Source organism: Schistocerca serialis, chromosome 3 (assembly GCF_023864345.2).
Source record: "Schistocerca serialis cubense isolate TAMUIC-IGC-003099 chromosome 3, iqSchSeri2.2, whole genome shotgun sequence".
Lineage (NCBI taxonomy): Eukaryota > Metazoa > Arthropoda > Insecta > Orthoptera > Acrididae > Schistocerca > Schistocerca serialis.
The window spans coordinates 932,180,837-932,195,737 of record NC_064640.1 but is presented as its reverse complement, the minus strand read 5'-3'; positions in this window follow the sequence as shown (position 1 = coordinate 932,195,737).

The window sequence follows — 14,901 nt, the reverse complement described above, 5'->3', positions numbered from 1 at the left end:
TTCCTTCAGGAGCTGAAGTACGGTAGCGGCTGTTCACCGCCCAGAATGAAAGATCTCCACGATGGAATACAACTCATTACCACAGGCGGGTCTGCTCCCATGTGCTGCTTGCGTAGAAGTGCCCGAATCGCTCCCTCGAGCTCTTTACTCGAAAAGTGCGAGGCTCTACTTGACTCCCATAGCGTTACGCTAGCGTCTGCTTTCCTACTGGCTGAAGGCCGTTCCCACAAAAATACATCATTCTAAAGACATCATCTGACTTAACTTGACCACTTTCTGCACTAAACAAATATGTTGTTGTGGTCTTCAGTCCAGAGACGGGTTTGATGCAGCTCTCCATGCTGCTCTATCCTGTGCAAGCTTCTTCATCTCCCAGTACCTACTGCAACCTACATCCTTCTGAATCTGTTTAGTGTATTCATCTCTTGGTCTCCCTCTACGATTTTTACCATGCAAGCTGCGCTCCAATATAAAACTGGTGATCCCTTGATGCCTCAGAATATTCCCTACCAACCGATCCCTTCTTCTAGTCAAGTTGTGCCACAAATTTCTCTTCTCTTCAATTCTATTCAATACCTCCTCATTAGTTATGTGATCTACCTATCTAATCTTTAGCATTCTTAACAAATTATCACAACGATATTTAAATAACGAAATGTTATAAACATTCTGTCACTCAGTTTATTGGCAATGTTTATGAATAAACGTTTGCTCATTCATAAATAAGCCAGCATTCTTGCACAAGTGCGCTTAAGTAAAATGACAACAGATTGTCGCTAAATGTTCATAAAAGAATTATTTATGCTTGCACAGACTCGTCTTATAGCACTGTTTTTATGGTGGTGTCAACTAACACATGCAAGTAACCACTTTTAAATTATCATTATCTTTTTAATAGCACTTACAGTCATCATTTACATTAAGTTAGTGGCACAATAGTAAAATATTCATTAAAAAAAATAAACAAGTACGACAAGATGTGAGATGTTCGTGCAGCGCTCATTTGCTGTGTAATTGTGGAGGACACGATGTTCTGACAAACGTTTGCAGAATGAAAAGACATAAAAAAGTACGGTAATATGTCAAGAAATAAAATAGATACAGAAATGTAGCTTCCAGAAATGAAAGTTATAGTGCAATGTTATCATCTGAGAAATCGTATGCTGACGTCGTATGATATGTTTAAAAGTTGGTAATTCAGAGGTTCAGTGTGAAAACATTTATTCAATGTGAAATATTAACTTTCGTAGTTTTAAAGGCATTTAAAACGTTGTGTCATTTGATGCACCTCTCTTTTCTGCGATCGCAAATGTATTCAGATTTGCGTTAGTATTTTATGTCAGTTACTGTCAAATCTCAAAGAGCTGTAACGGCGGAACTGTTCATCTTCTGTACCAGGACTCGCCCGTACCGGTCAACTAGCCGGCCCTGACGCAGTCCGCTAAAGTTCAACCGTACAACAGTTTTGTGGAATCCTGACCACTCGTGTAATATTGTGTGCCTAGGAAGCTGTTTTCTCAGATAGCTAGACAACATACGAGGGCAGTTCAATAAGTAATGCAACACATTTTTTTTCTCGGCCAATTTTGGTTGAAAAAACCGGAAATTTCTTGTGGAATATTTTCAAACATTCCCGCTTCGTCTTGTATAGTTTCATTGACTTCCGACAGGTGGCAGCGCTGTACGGAGCTGTTAAAATGGCGTCTGTAACGGATGTGTGTTACAAACAACAGGCAGTGATCGAGTTTCTTTTGGCGGAAAAGCAGGGTATCTCAGATATTCATAGGCGCTTGCAGAATGTCTACGGTGATCTGGCAGTGGACAAAAGCACGGTGAGTCTTTGGGCAAAGCGTGTGTCATCATCGCCGCAAGGTCAAGCAAGACTGTCTGATCTCCCGCGTGCGGGCCGGCCGTGCACAGCTGTGACTCCTGCAATGGCGGAGCGTGCGAACACACTCGTTCGAGATGATCGACGGATCACCATCAAACAACTCAGTGCTCAACTTGACATCTCTGTTGGTAGTGCTGTCACAATTGTTCACCAGTTGGGATATTCAAAGGTTTGTTCCCGCTGGGTCCCTCGTTGTCTAACCGAACACCATAAAGAGCAAAGGAGAACCATCTGTGCGGAATTGCTTGCTCGTCATGTGGCTGAGGGTGACAATTTCTTGTCAAAGATTGTTACAGGCGATGAAACATGGGTTCATCACTTCGAACCTGAAACAAAACGGCAATCAATGGAGTGGCGCCACACCCACTCCCCTACCAAGAAAAAGTTTAAAGCCATACCCTCAGCCGGTAAAGTCATGGTTACAGTCTTCTGGGACGCTGAAGGGGTTATTCTGTTCGATGTCCTTCCCCATGGTCAAACGATCAACTCTGAAGTGTATTGTGCTACTCTTCAGAAATTGAAGAAACGACTTCAGCGTGTTCGTAGGCACAAAAATCTGAACGAACTTCTCCTTTTTCATGACAACGCAAGACCTCACACAAGTCTTCGCACCCGAGAGGAGCTCACAAAACTTCAGTGGACTATTCTTCCTCATGCACCCTACAGCCCCGATCTCGCACCGTCGGATTTCCATATGTTTGGCCCAATGAAGGACGCAATCCGTGGGAGGCACTACGCGGATGATGAAGAAGTTATTGATGCAGTACGACGTTGGCTCCGACATCGACCAGTGGAATGGTACAGTGCAGGCATACAAGCCCTCATTTCAAGGTGGCGTAAGGCCGTAGCATTGAATGGAGATTACGTTGAAAAATAGTGTTGTGTAGCTAAAAGATTGGGGAATAACCTGATGTATTTCAATGCTGAATAAAACAACCCCTGTTTCAGAAAAAAAATGTGTTGCATTACTTATTGAACTGCCCTCGTACAAGCAAATCATATTAATGGAATTTACTACAATAAGTTAAATTGACAATACTTGGCGTCGTTACAAGGATTGGTCACAAGCAAATGGTGACATGCAAATACTCAATGTCCTTCAATGTACAGAATTTCCACGCACTTAATAGATATGGATCACAAGTCTCGGCTAAACAGTTAGGATGACGGCTCGTCTTCTCGTGCGGCTCTTCTAGTGTGGCGGAAGCTGGAAGGAGCGGCGATTATATTCTCTTCGGACAGAGGCCGCTCCTGTCGTGGTGCGGTCCTAGTCAGCGAACTATTGGCTGACGTCATCTCACAGCCTTCTCTACGGAAACGTTCCATGCCGACGTGCCGGCGTTTGATATTGCGCTGGAGCAAATTTCACCTTGCCTCGTACCAATACTGGGCGGCAAATTAGTTCGCCTAAATAAACGTGGAGTGTAGCCATGTATGGAAGTGAAACGTGGACGATAAATAGTTTAGACAAGAAGAGAATAGAAGCTTTCGAAATGTGGTGCTACAGAAGAATGCTGAAGGTTAGATGGGTAGATCACATAACTAATGAGGAGGTATTGAATAGAATTGGGGAGAAGAGGAGCTTGTGGCATAATTTGACTAGAAGAAGGGATCGGTTGGTAGGACATGTTCTGAGACATCGAGGGATCACCAGTTTAGTATTGGAGGGCAGCGTGGAGGGTAAAAATCGTAGAGGGAGACCAAGAGATGAATACACTAAGCAGATTCAGAGGGATGTAGGCTGCAGTAGGTACTGAGAAATGAATAAACTTGCACAGGATAGAGTAGCATGGGGAGCTGCATCAAACCAGCCTCAGGACTGAAGACCACAACAACAACAACAAATAAACATAACGATAATCAACTAGATATTTAACTGTTGTGCAATTGAAACCCGGATGAACCAAGGTCCTGCCAACTGTGTTTCCTCAACCACCGTTCAGCGACCGTTTAGGCTCCACTACAGGCGCCTGGTTTATGCATGCATGTTGATTGCTGCTCATCGACGACGGAGGCTGGAATTTATACGTCAGAAACGCAACTGGACGTCCACTGAATGGCGATAGGAGGTCTTTTCAGATGAATCACGTTTTATGCTCCATCGCACAGATGGCTGTTGGCGTGTATAGTGTAAAACGTCTAAGAACAAACACCATGCATCAATCGTCGGAAGGGTCTAGACTGGATGAGGGAACGTTATGGTCTAGGGAATATTTTTTTTTTGGCATTCCCTGGGAGATCTCGACGTTCTGGAAGGCACAATGGATCAAAACAAGTATGCGTCTGTCTTTGGGGTACATGTCCAGCCCTAGATGCAGTTTGTTTCTCCTCGGCACAATGGCATCTACCAGCAGAACAATGCAACGTGTCGCATATCTCGTAGTGTACGTGCTTGGTTTGACGAGCAACAGGATGAGTTTACCCTACTCCCCTGACCACCAAAATCCCCAGATTACAACCCAAAAGAGAATGTAGGAACCATCTTGATGGGACTGTTCGTCCATGTATCCTCATCTGAGAAAGCTAGTGCAGATGGCTACAACGCTGGAGCCGGCAGGGCTCCACATTCATGCCATGCCGGTACCTTTCAGAACCTCACTGACTCTCTACCAGTAAGTCGCACAGTAGTCTGCACTACAAAAGGTGGTTATTCAGGCTTTTGACAGGTGGTAGCATTAATGACACCAGACAGTGTACGTGTGTCTGCGTAATAATAAAGTAAGCTAGAGGTAATACTTTATAGAAGTAACATGTAGTTGCTCATCATGGCAGTTAATATGTAATTTCACTCCTTCCAAATCTCTCAACGCCCTCCTGCATGATGGGATATATGGTTCACGATGTATGTATAACTGAATGGAAGGTACTCAGATATGAGAAAAAATTACAGCTATACTTATCTTGCATAATGAACGTGACAGGAAAATTAATACAAATTTAACAGAACAGACAATGACATCTGTCAGTATAGTCATATCTTTAACAGTGACGCCTATAACTGAGCCGGCCGGTGTGGCCAAGCGGTTCTAGGCGCTTCAGTCTGGAACCGCGCGACTGCTACGGTCGCAGGTTCGAATCCTGCCTCGGGCATGTATGTGTGTGATGTCCTTAGGTTAGTTAGGTTTAAGTAGTTCTAAGTTCTAGGGCACTGATGACCTCAGATGTTAAGTCACATAATGCTCAGAGCCGTTTGAACCATTTTGAACCTATAACCGAACAGTGGAACCAACAGAAACCAACCAGCCACTACAGGAATTTATAAAAAATGACGAAGGGTGGAAAATAATAGACAGTGTCACTAACAGTATTTCTCGGCACGAAAAAGACAAATTTGCCAGGTTACTGCAATTACATAATCACTCCCATCCTGCACAGCATCACCATAGGAGGGTCAACGTGAATAACGAAGTGTTAGAGAGTGCATCTAGTGTTGTGGAAGGCGTGAATGTCAGTGTTTCGTTACAGAATGCGCGTTTTCAATCAAGATCACAGCGATACACGAGTCAGTATCCGCTGTACCACGTCATCCCCACATCGGCGCCGCTTCCAGTTCCACCTCGGGGTCGGAGACGAGGAAATGCGCATCGAACGGTAGTGCATAAGATATGAAGTGTAAAAAATGGTTCAAATGGCTCTGAGCACTATGGGACTCAACTTCTGAGGTCATTAGTCCCCTAGAACTTAGAACTAGTTAAACCTAACTAACCTAAGGACATCACACACATCCATGCCCGAGGCAGGATTCGAACCTGCGACCGTAGCGGTCTCGCGGTTCCAGACTGCAGCGCCTAGAACCGCACGGCCACTTCGGCCGGCGATATGAAGTGTAACACAGTGCCTTAAGCAGTCCCAATGATTTTCTGAGACTGTTTTCAAACACAAAAAATAATAATAATAATTAAAAAGTGATTAATACGGCAGAGATATAACGGTAAAGTGCTCTGGTTTTTTTTCCAAAGAACATTCTCATTTACATATGAATACACTAATATTTTTTAAAAAGGGCATAGTATTCATTCTAATTGTCTCTCTCTGCCACCGAGCGAGGTGCAGCCGGCACGGTAGCTCAGCGTGTTCGGTCAGAGGGTTAGCTGCCCTCTGTAATAAAAAAAACTGAGTTCACCGATCAACAACGAACTAAAACGGATGTCTTACAACGTCCGCCCCGAGCAGATGTAACGAACAAAACCGAACAAAATGAGATAAAAAAAAGGAGGGGCAGTGGTTAGCACACTGGACTCGCATTCGGGAGGACGACGGTTCAATCCCGCGTCCGGCCATCCTGATTTAGGTTTTCTGTGATTTCCCTAAATCGCTCCAGGTAAATGCCGGGATGGTCCCTTTGAAAGGGCACGGCCGACTTTCTTCCCTAATCTTCCCTAATCCGATTAGACCAATGACCTCGCTGTCTGGTCTCCACTCCCAAACAACCCAACCCAACCTCTCTCTGCCCATAGCCCTCTTCTTTAGGATCTAGTCTGATATGGCTCTTACGTACTGACTGTCACTTGTCCAGTATTTATTCTTATTATTAAACGTTCATTTTCCTTCTTTAGCCAGTCCAAAGGCATATAGCCTCTCAAATAATAGTAGTACTAGTGCATAACATGAAACTATTATTTAACTATTATTAATATTACTATTATTGTTATTATTACAGTATAGCGCTGGCCGGGGTGGCCGAGCGACTGTAGGCGCTTCAGTCTGGAACCGCGCCACCGCTACGGTCGCAGGTTAGAATCCTGCCTCGGGAATGGATGTGTGTGGTGTCTTTAGGTTAGTTAGGTTTAAGTAGTTTTGAGTTCTAGGGGACTGATGACCTCAGATGTTAAGTCCGATAGTGCTCAGAGCCATTTGAACCTTCTTCTTCTTCTTTTTTTTTTTTTAAAAGAATTGTTGTTAAGTAAGAAACAGAGATTATAATATGTGTCACAGCGATACACGAGGCAGAATCGTCAGTAACATATCATCCCCATATCGGCGCCGCTTCCAGTTCCACCTCGGCGTTGGAGACGAGGAGATGCGCATCCAAGGGTGGTGCATAAGATATGAAGTGTAACACAGTGCCTTAAGCAGTCCCGATGGTTTTCTGAGACTGTTTTCAAACACAAAAAATAATAATAATAATTAAAAAAATGATTAATATGACAGATATAGAACGGTAAAGTGCAGTAGTGTAGTAGTGCGTTATACATAACAGTATCTACCAGTTTACATTGCTGTAGACTTATAACACTCTAATGTCACTTTTAAAGTACAAATACTTACAAATTACACTATTTTCTCAGAAAAAAATCAAGCGTGGTTCGCTGACGTTCACGGGAACGAAACTGTCTTCTTATTTCACAACCAATTGTATCTGTAGCGTCCTTAAGCCCAGCAGTGACGTTGGATGTTAAAGCAAACCGTTTTAAACTGTCGAACATCTCCTGTTGGGTAGGTGGAATGGTATCTGTATTTTCCTCCTCCTCGCTTTCTTCTGGTGGCTATGCTTAGAACTTGGCCACAGATTTTCGCACATCAGATTCCACAGAAGCACATACGGTAACACCGTCGTCTTCACTAATGAATTCCTCGAAACTAATCCCAGGATTCGCATCGTCTTGCAGAACTGTCCATTCACCAGATGAAGCGAGATCATCTAACTCGTGAATATCTGCAGTATCGCTATGTGTCCAGGCTCTGTTAAAGCACTTCCGTATATGATGTGGCAACACGGAGTTCCAGGCTGCTGCGATGGCTTTAATTTCAATTTTAGGTTGCAGTATTGTCTTCAGGAGCACGAATTGCAACTCCTAAAAGTCACTTGCGATAAACTCTCTTCATGAGAGAAATGGTGCCTTGGGCCAACGGCTGAAGGCGGCTTGTCACGTTTGATGGAAAAAAACTGAACCTTTATATTGGTTAGGTTTAGATAATATATGTTAAGGGCAGCACATCCGTCAAATATAAGAAGAACATGTCTGCTTTGAGCAACCATTCGACTGTTGAAACGAAGAAGCTACTTGCGAAATGATGTGCTATCGAGCCAAGCTTTCTTCTGGTGACAGTAGATACAAGGTAGAGTGTACATATTTATGTTTTTAAAACAACGCGGTTTCTCGGACGTACCGACAACCTAGAGACGAAGCTTATCACTGGCGTCCGCATTACATACAAGGGCAACACTTATACGTTTTTTTTTGCTGCGTGCTCCACCGTGACACTTATCACCTTTTATCCCCAGCGTACGGCTTGGAAAACGTTTGTAAAAAAGTCCAGTTTCGTCCATACTGAACACATCAAACGAGGCATACTTTTCCCTCATTCGGTCGAATTCATGCAACCACCTATTCGCACTTTCTTCATCAACTTTATTTGCTTCGTCGTAAATTTGGAGATGAAATTGAATGTCTCTTTTTGAACCTACACAACCAAACAGCAGAACAGCTCAAGTCTTCGATTCCTGTATTTTTGACAATCTAATTTGCTCTTGATTGAGTTATAGGGCCACTTAAAAGTATGTTAGATGCATGCATATGACTGATACATTCTAGCTGTCACGTCTCGATGTCTTCATACTTAGCGCTACGAAGTTGTTTAGAATTGTTTCCAGAACCTGATGCAGCAGCATTAATGATATTTTTCTCGATTCTTAATTATCGTAGATAAAGTAGATTTGGGAATTCCGAACTGATCTGCAGTTTCTGTTTTCTTTGTACCATGGTCCACTTCATCTAGACTCTTCAACTTTCTTTGTACATTTAGAGCTGTCTGTTTCCTGTTTACCATATTTCGCATACTACCGTTTGTAGATTTTTAAACAGTATTCAAACTCGACATGGCTACGACCGAATATTTTACTAATGTTAATGCATACGTTATTGAATTTAGCTGAATGTACCTTACATGCTGATTGTTGAGATGAGAACCGCAGCTGCCGACCTACAACATGTTAGAAAGGAATCATCAGTGGGTAGTTAGCTTTGTCGTTAAATTTATTGCGTTCACTTCGGAAAAAAGTTAACACTTAAAAATACCGTAACATTGGAAGTATGTGTTACAATGAAATTTAGTTACGCTAGGGACTCAAAACGAGTTCGTAATTCACCTTAACCGAAAGTCGTGTTAACCGGTAAAACTTCCCATAAGAACTAATGTATTCCTGCCGGGGCCCATATTTTTTCCCATTAACCGCGAGTTCGTCTTAAGCGAGTTCGTGCTAACGAGGTTAAATCGTATTATTATTTCCATTTTTATGTTGAGGCGTAACTTTGTAATCGATCAAATAATGTAACAACTTCAAAACACGTCAATACATGATCTACTATATAAATAGAGGAGCTCTGTAGGAAGCAATAAAATAAATAAGTACCTGGGGTCGATCTTTCTCCACACCATTTTCGAGCGTAATAGCAGGGCAGGGAAGCTACCGGCACGCCGCACACGGTAGTGTCGTGCAGAATGCAAATGAAGCCGTAGATCTGGTGACCCGAAAGCATTCGTGATTGCAGTGAAAATAAATGTCGGTATTCAGTGTGCACGTGATTAATTCAAATCTAAATTGAGGTAAATCTGCTCAGCTCATCATGGAAATGCTTGCTGTGGCGATCATTAGCATTACAAATACATTACACACAGAGGTACTTCAAACAGGTCATGTATGCGCCAACCTGCTCTCGTGACGGGTGCTCTACAATTACGTATGTGGTATTCGTACACAGTAGGACGGACTCTGAGAAAAGCGAACTGGAAAACAAACGCTGCCTCATGTAAACTCACGTAAACAGCCGGCACAAATTTACCGCGCTAGAGCGACCCGCAAATTTTACAGTTGGTCGATGTTTTGAAATGCATATTTATCACCGGCATTCCAGCAGACGGCCGGCTTGTGTGCACGTTCGCTAACATATTTCACGATTTATGCTTGCTTGTTAGGCTCCGTCCAACTACAAGAATGCGCCGTCTTCGACATGCATTATTCATACTCCAGACGTATTAATCAGCACTCGCTGGCCTTGTATCTGTTACAGCTTTACTGTCGTGCCAATGATTCACCACTGTCGGTCGCAGGTATTGTAACGCGAGTAAATGCAGTTGTTTTTGACGAAAACCATACTGTAGTGTTCAGGTAGACGATGTCGAAAATTATGGACAGTGCTCTTAGTATTTATGAGTCTGTACTTCAGGTGCGCTTGTGGCCAGTGTCACTAAATGGAGGCGGCACTAATTTTGGACGTAGTTTATTGAGACGGTGGTGGTAGAAACAGATTTCATTATATAAAATTGGCCGACAACGGGAAGATACTCGGCAGCCTTCTATTTCTGATAGCCGCGCGGGATTAGCCGAGCGGTCTTAGGCGCTGCAGTCATCGACTGTGCGGCTGGTCCCGTCGGAGGTTCGAGTCCTCCCTCGAGCATGGGTGTGTGTGTTTGTCCTTCGGATAATTTAGGTTAAGTAGTGTGTAAGCTTAAGGACTGATGACCTTAGCAGTTAAGTCCCATAAGATTTCGCACAGATTTTTTGATTTCTGATTGCCGGTTGGTCTGTACATGTAATGTATATTAAAATTTAACCTCTCCACTGGACCTTGTGAAAAGAGGGCGTAGAACGCCTTGTAGGGATGTCTTCCGTCGCCTGGTGATGGAGATCTTGGGGTCCACTTGGATCTTTTGGAGTGGAAGGAAGTTTTTCACTTCGTCGGTATGAACATGACTAGAGACAATTTTCGAGTGGAATCCTCTGTGTTCCGACGACAGGTTTCAAGGCCTCCCTACCTGGCACTTCATTCAAAATAAAGCACGTACATCAGTACAGCGCAGAAGCAGACTTATTAAGCTTACGGAGAAAATATTAGAAACCCCTTTGTCTTTGAGACTACACTGGTAACTCGGGAGTGCTGTACATGTAGAACTTGTATCAGGCTGTCATATGACTCTCCACAGCTGACGAACTCGTTTCAGTGAAGTGACATGTATGTGCCTGTCGGTTTTATGGGACCACCGCAGTAAGACTAGGCGACGTGGAAGCGTGACAGAATGGCAGACAGGTGCTCATGGCTACATAGTGAATGAAGTTGCCCGATTTCTTAGAGTATCAACGCGGATGCTGTACGGACTACCGCATGGAGGACATGCAAATTGACATCCGTGGTGTAGAGACAGCAACTGAAAGAGCTGAATACAAGTTCAAAATGGTTCAAATGGCTCTGAGCACTATGGGACTTAACATCTGTGGTCATCAGTCGCCTAGAACTTAGAACTACTTAAACCTAACTAACCTAAGGACATCACACACATTCATGCCCGAGGCAGGATTCGAACCTGCGACCGTAGCAGTCCCGCGGTTCCGGACTGAGCGCCTGAACCGCTAGACCACCGCGGCCGGCTGAATACAAGTCACCAGGTCCTTATGGAACAAGGTACTAGTGCGCAACTTTAGAGAACCGATATTTCAGGGCGATTACAGAACGGTTCTACTGCCACCAACGTACATTTCGCCTAAGGACGATGAAGATGAGATGAGAGAAATTACTCCTCATACGGAGCGTTTTAGATAGTCATTTTTCCCTAGCTCTATTTGCGAGTAGAACAGGAGAGGTTGACTAGTAGTGGTACAAGGTACCCTCCGCAATGCACCGTACGGTAGTTTGCGAAGTATGTATGTAGATGTAGATATAGCTGTAGATGTCATATATGTAGACAAGGAATTGTTGTAGCCATACCACATGGTGTGAGGAAAGTGGTAAAAGTTTCCTAACTGACGAATGTCACATGTTGCCAATGCTACTTGGTTGCAAATGCCACAGGAGCTACTACTGTTCCGAGCCAGCATTGCAAGGGAAACTGCATGCAGTGAACATTTGGAGTAGAGTACCTTGCAGAAGACTATAACTCACAGTGGCACATAAATCTGACGTCGGCAGTGGGCCAAAACCACAAATCTGATCGCAGGTTTATATTGTGGTTCAACGAGTCGCGGTTTTACCTGTTTTAAAATGCTGCGACGCGTCGAGTGCACCGAAGACTCAAGGAGGCGTTTATCTCGCAGTGTGTGGGCGTAGTTAAATTTTTGGAGGTGGTTTTTTGTACCGCAACTTATTCAGGCTACACTGAACATAAACCAGGAAGCTTATTTCAATATTTTTAGTGACCAAATATTGTACTTCCTTCTATATATTCATATGTGTATGCAGTGGACTCTCCCTCTTCGAAGATGGCAACGGCCGTGTTCAGAGGGCTGCACGTATGCGTTTCTCGTTTGAAAAACACTCAGGCACACTGTTGTACTTCGACTGGTGCGCTAAACCCATCTTATTTCCATAGATATGTCAGAAACTCTAAGAAACAGTGGGTGAAACGTAGCAAACAATATCACCAAAATTTGGTAGTTTCGTAGTATCTCATAATCAATGTGTGACTTCAGCCAAGTATGGCATACGTGAAGAAACGTAAAGACTCTCTTCCTCGGAGGACTAATACCGTTAGAGGGGAAGGGGCGGGGGCAGGGGCGGGGGCGGGGGCGGGGGAAGGGGGGGCTCACTTTTTAAGCGGTCCGCTTATAAGAAAAAAAAAAAAAAAGAAAAGAAAATTACACATACATATTCAGCAGTTAGTACACAAGATTAAGTTAGGAAACGTCCAAGCACTTGGACTATTACCAGATTGCAATGTACGCTTTGCTGCATTGTCATCGCTCTCGACCATTAAGGATGGAGAATCACTTGGCTTTACTGAACGCTAATAGGTGTAAATTTAAACTATGTTTATGTATTTAGATACTGTGGTCATTGATTGTGATCCATTAATCAGTTTTCCACCATGCCACCATGAACAATACATCATCATCTTGTCACATATAGATTAGGTACCCCCTATCGTAATCAACAGACGAAATCATGCCAAGCGAGTGAAAATTTGTAAGTAACAACAAATCAGGCAAAAGCTATTAACAGAGTTCTGCGATCAACAATTGAGGGATCGAATTGATAAACATACTTCCTGCCATTGCAATGGCTTTATTGTTTTCGAAGAGAAGGGCCTCCAGATTAAGTCCACAGTGCCTGCGGAAGGTGAACACTATAGAAGATGAGCAGAAAGCAGAGACAGCTCTGCATCTGGTTATCCAGAAAAATGTGCCAAGTCTACTGAAGTATGAGTGCAATTCACACAGGAGTTATGCAGCATAGGGAGAGGTTGTACGATGTTATTTGTTAATAACAAGCTACTTGGGCTCCATTTGTCAATAACAATTTAATATTACGTTATTCGAGCTTCAGCAGAGCTCACACCTAGACAGATAAGTAACTACCCTCAGTCTCCTACAATTTTTTCGTATTTTTCCATATTTTCCACATTTTTCCCAAATTTTACATATTACTCACTCATTTTCGTATGTTTTCCAGATTTTTCAGGTTTTTACGTATTTTTCAACATTTCTCCTATTTTATACAACTACACAAGATCCAACCCCCTGTTCCCGACGTCGCGTCGACGTCATGATGCTCTCAGGCAGTAACAATGCAGTATGTCTCCGAATTAGTTATTACTGCTATTCAATCACCCATCCCCGATTTCATCTTTTGTAACTGGGTATTCTGGAACTGGGCAGCATAGGGAGGTGTTGTAGGCTGTGTCCCTTTTCCCAAATTTGACATATTTTCCATAGTTTTACTCATTTTACCTAATTGCGCATGTTCTGACCTAATGCTCTTGAAATTGTCATCATCGTGTCGCGACGTCATGTCGCAGCGCCGTGTCGTATTTCGTTGTGCAGCAGTCACGTCACGTTGATATCATGATGCTCTCAGCGAAGCGCAATGTAGTATGGTCCTGATTTGTGTATCACTGTGAAGCCACCACTACGGTCTAGTGTGTGTGTAATGTCATAGTTTCTGTATTAGAAACGACCACATTGGTAAAAAATATGACACCGTAGAAAATTCCATAAGTAATATCGTTTACAACCAAAGATAATGTATAAGAAATACCACACTGTGATGAAAAAGCCCTGCTAATTCACCATGGCATTACTAGGATATGTGACACCAAGTAAACTTCTGATGCCTCCAGTAAAAGATACAGTATGTGTGCAAAACAGCGCTACAAAATAGACACCTAGAGATAGAGTCGACCATTAACTCAAACGAGCCCAGCGAAAATCATATCGCCTGCAGGACAGACCACACCTTACACTTAAACGTGTGGCAGTATAGCCGCGAACGACGATGACTGGAGAATGATAATGGACACACTACCACCCCACCCAGAAGCTGCCGAGAAAGTTGCATTGCAGAGGGTTTAATCATCTCCAGCCTAGTGTCTGGCACTGCTGCTATATCAAGTCCAGCCGAGGGATGTCCCACCCAAGGTAATAATGGGAAACAGATCCCAACACATTAATGGAAATATAAAATACTAACCTAGATTACGAGGTACGCCCCAACCTACATTTACCAGATAGTGCTGGTAAGGTATGTAACTTATCGATTGGCTGCAGCAGCCGCGGAGTCCATGACTGCGAACAAGAGAGCTTTGCATGTCTTCTTAAAACTAGCCAGATCATCTCCACAGTCACGGTAGAAACAGTTGCATAATCATATGTGTGTATGTAGCCTCCTGGTGACTAACACAACAGACACTCGATAATTCACCTAGGCAAACCACTCATAGCTCGCAGACACCTGCGCACTCACCAGAGGAAATCTGTGGATGCCTTTGCCAATAAACGTTGCTAAGAGTTTATGTGCCAAACGCTCCCCTCCCCACCCCCTTTCTCTCTAGACCAATTAGAAGTAAGATCCCCTTCCTCACTCAACTACTGCACTTTTAAAACATCGGTGAATACATTTTCAGCCAGAATACACTACAAGGTGGGTTGAAGACACACAATTATAATTACGATATCTAAACAATATAAATCCTGCAATATTATTAGTATATGCGACATACTATAAATCTCGAATAACAGCTAGCGGAAATCCGAGTATGACTAGATCGGTTATAAGGTAATTTAGACTAAACCACAGAAC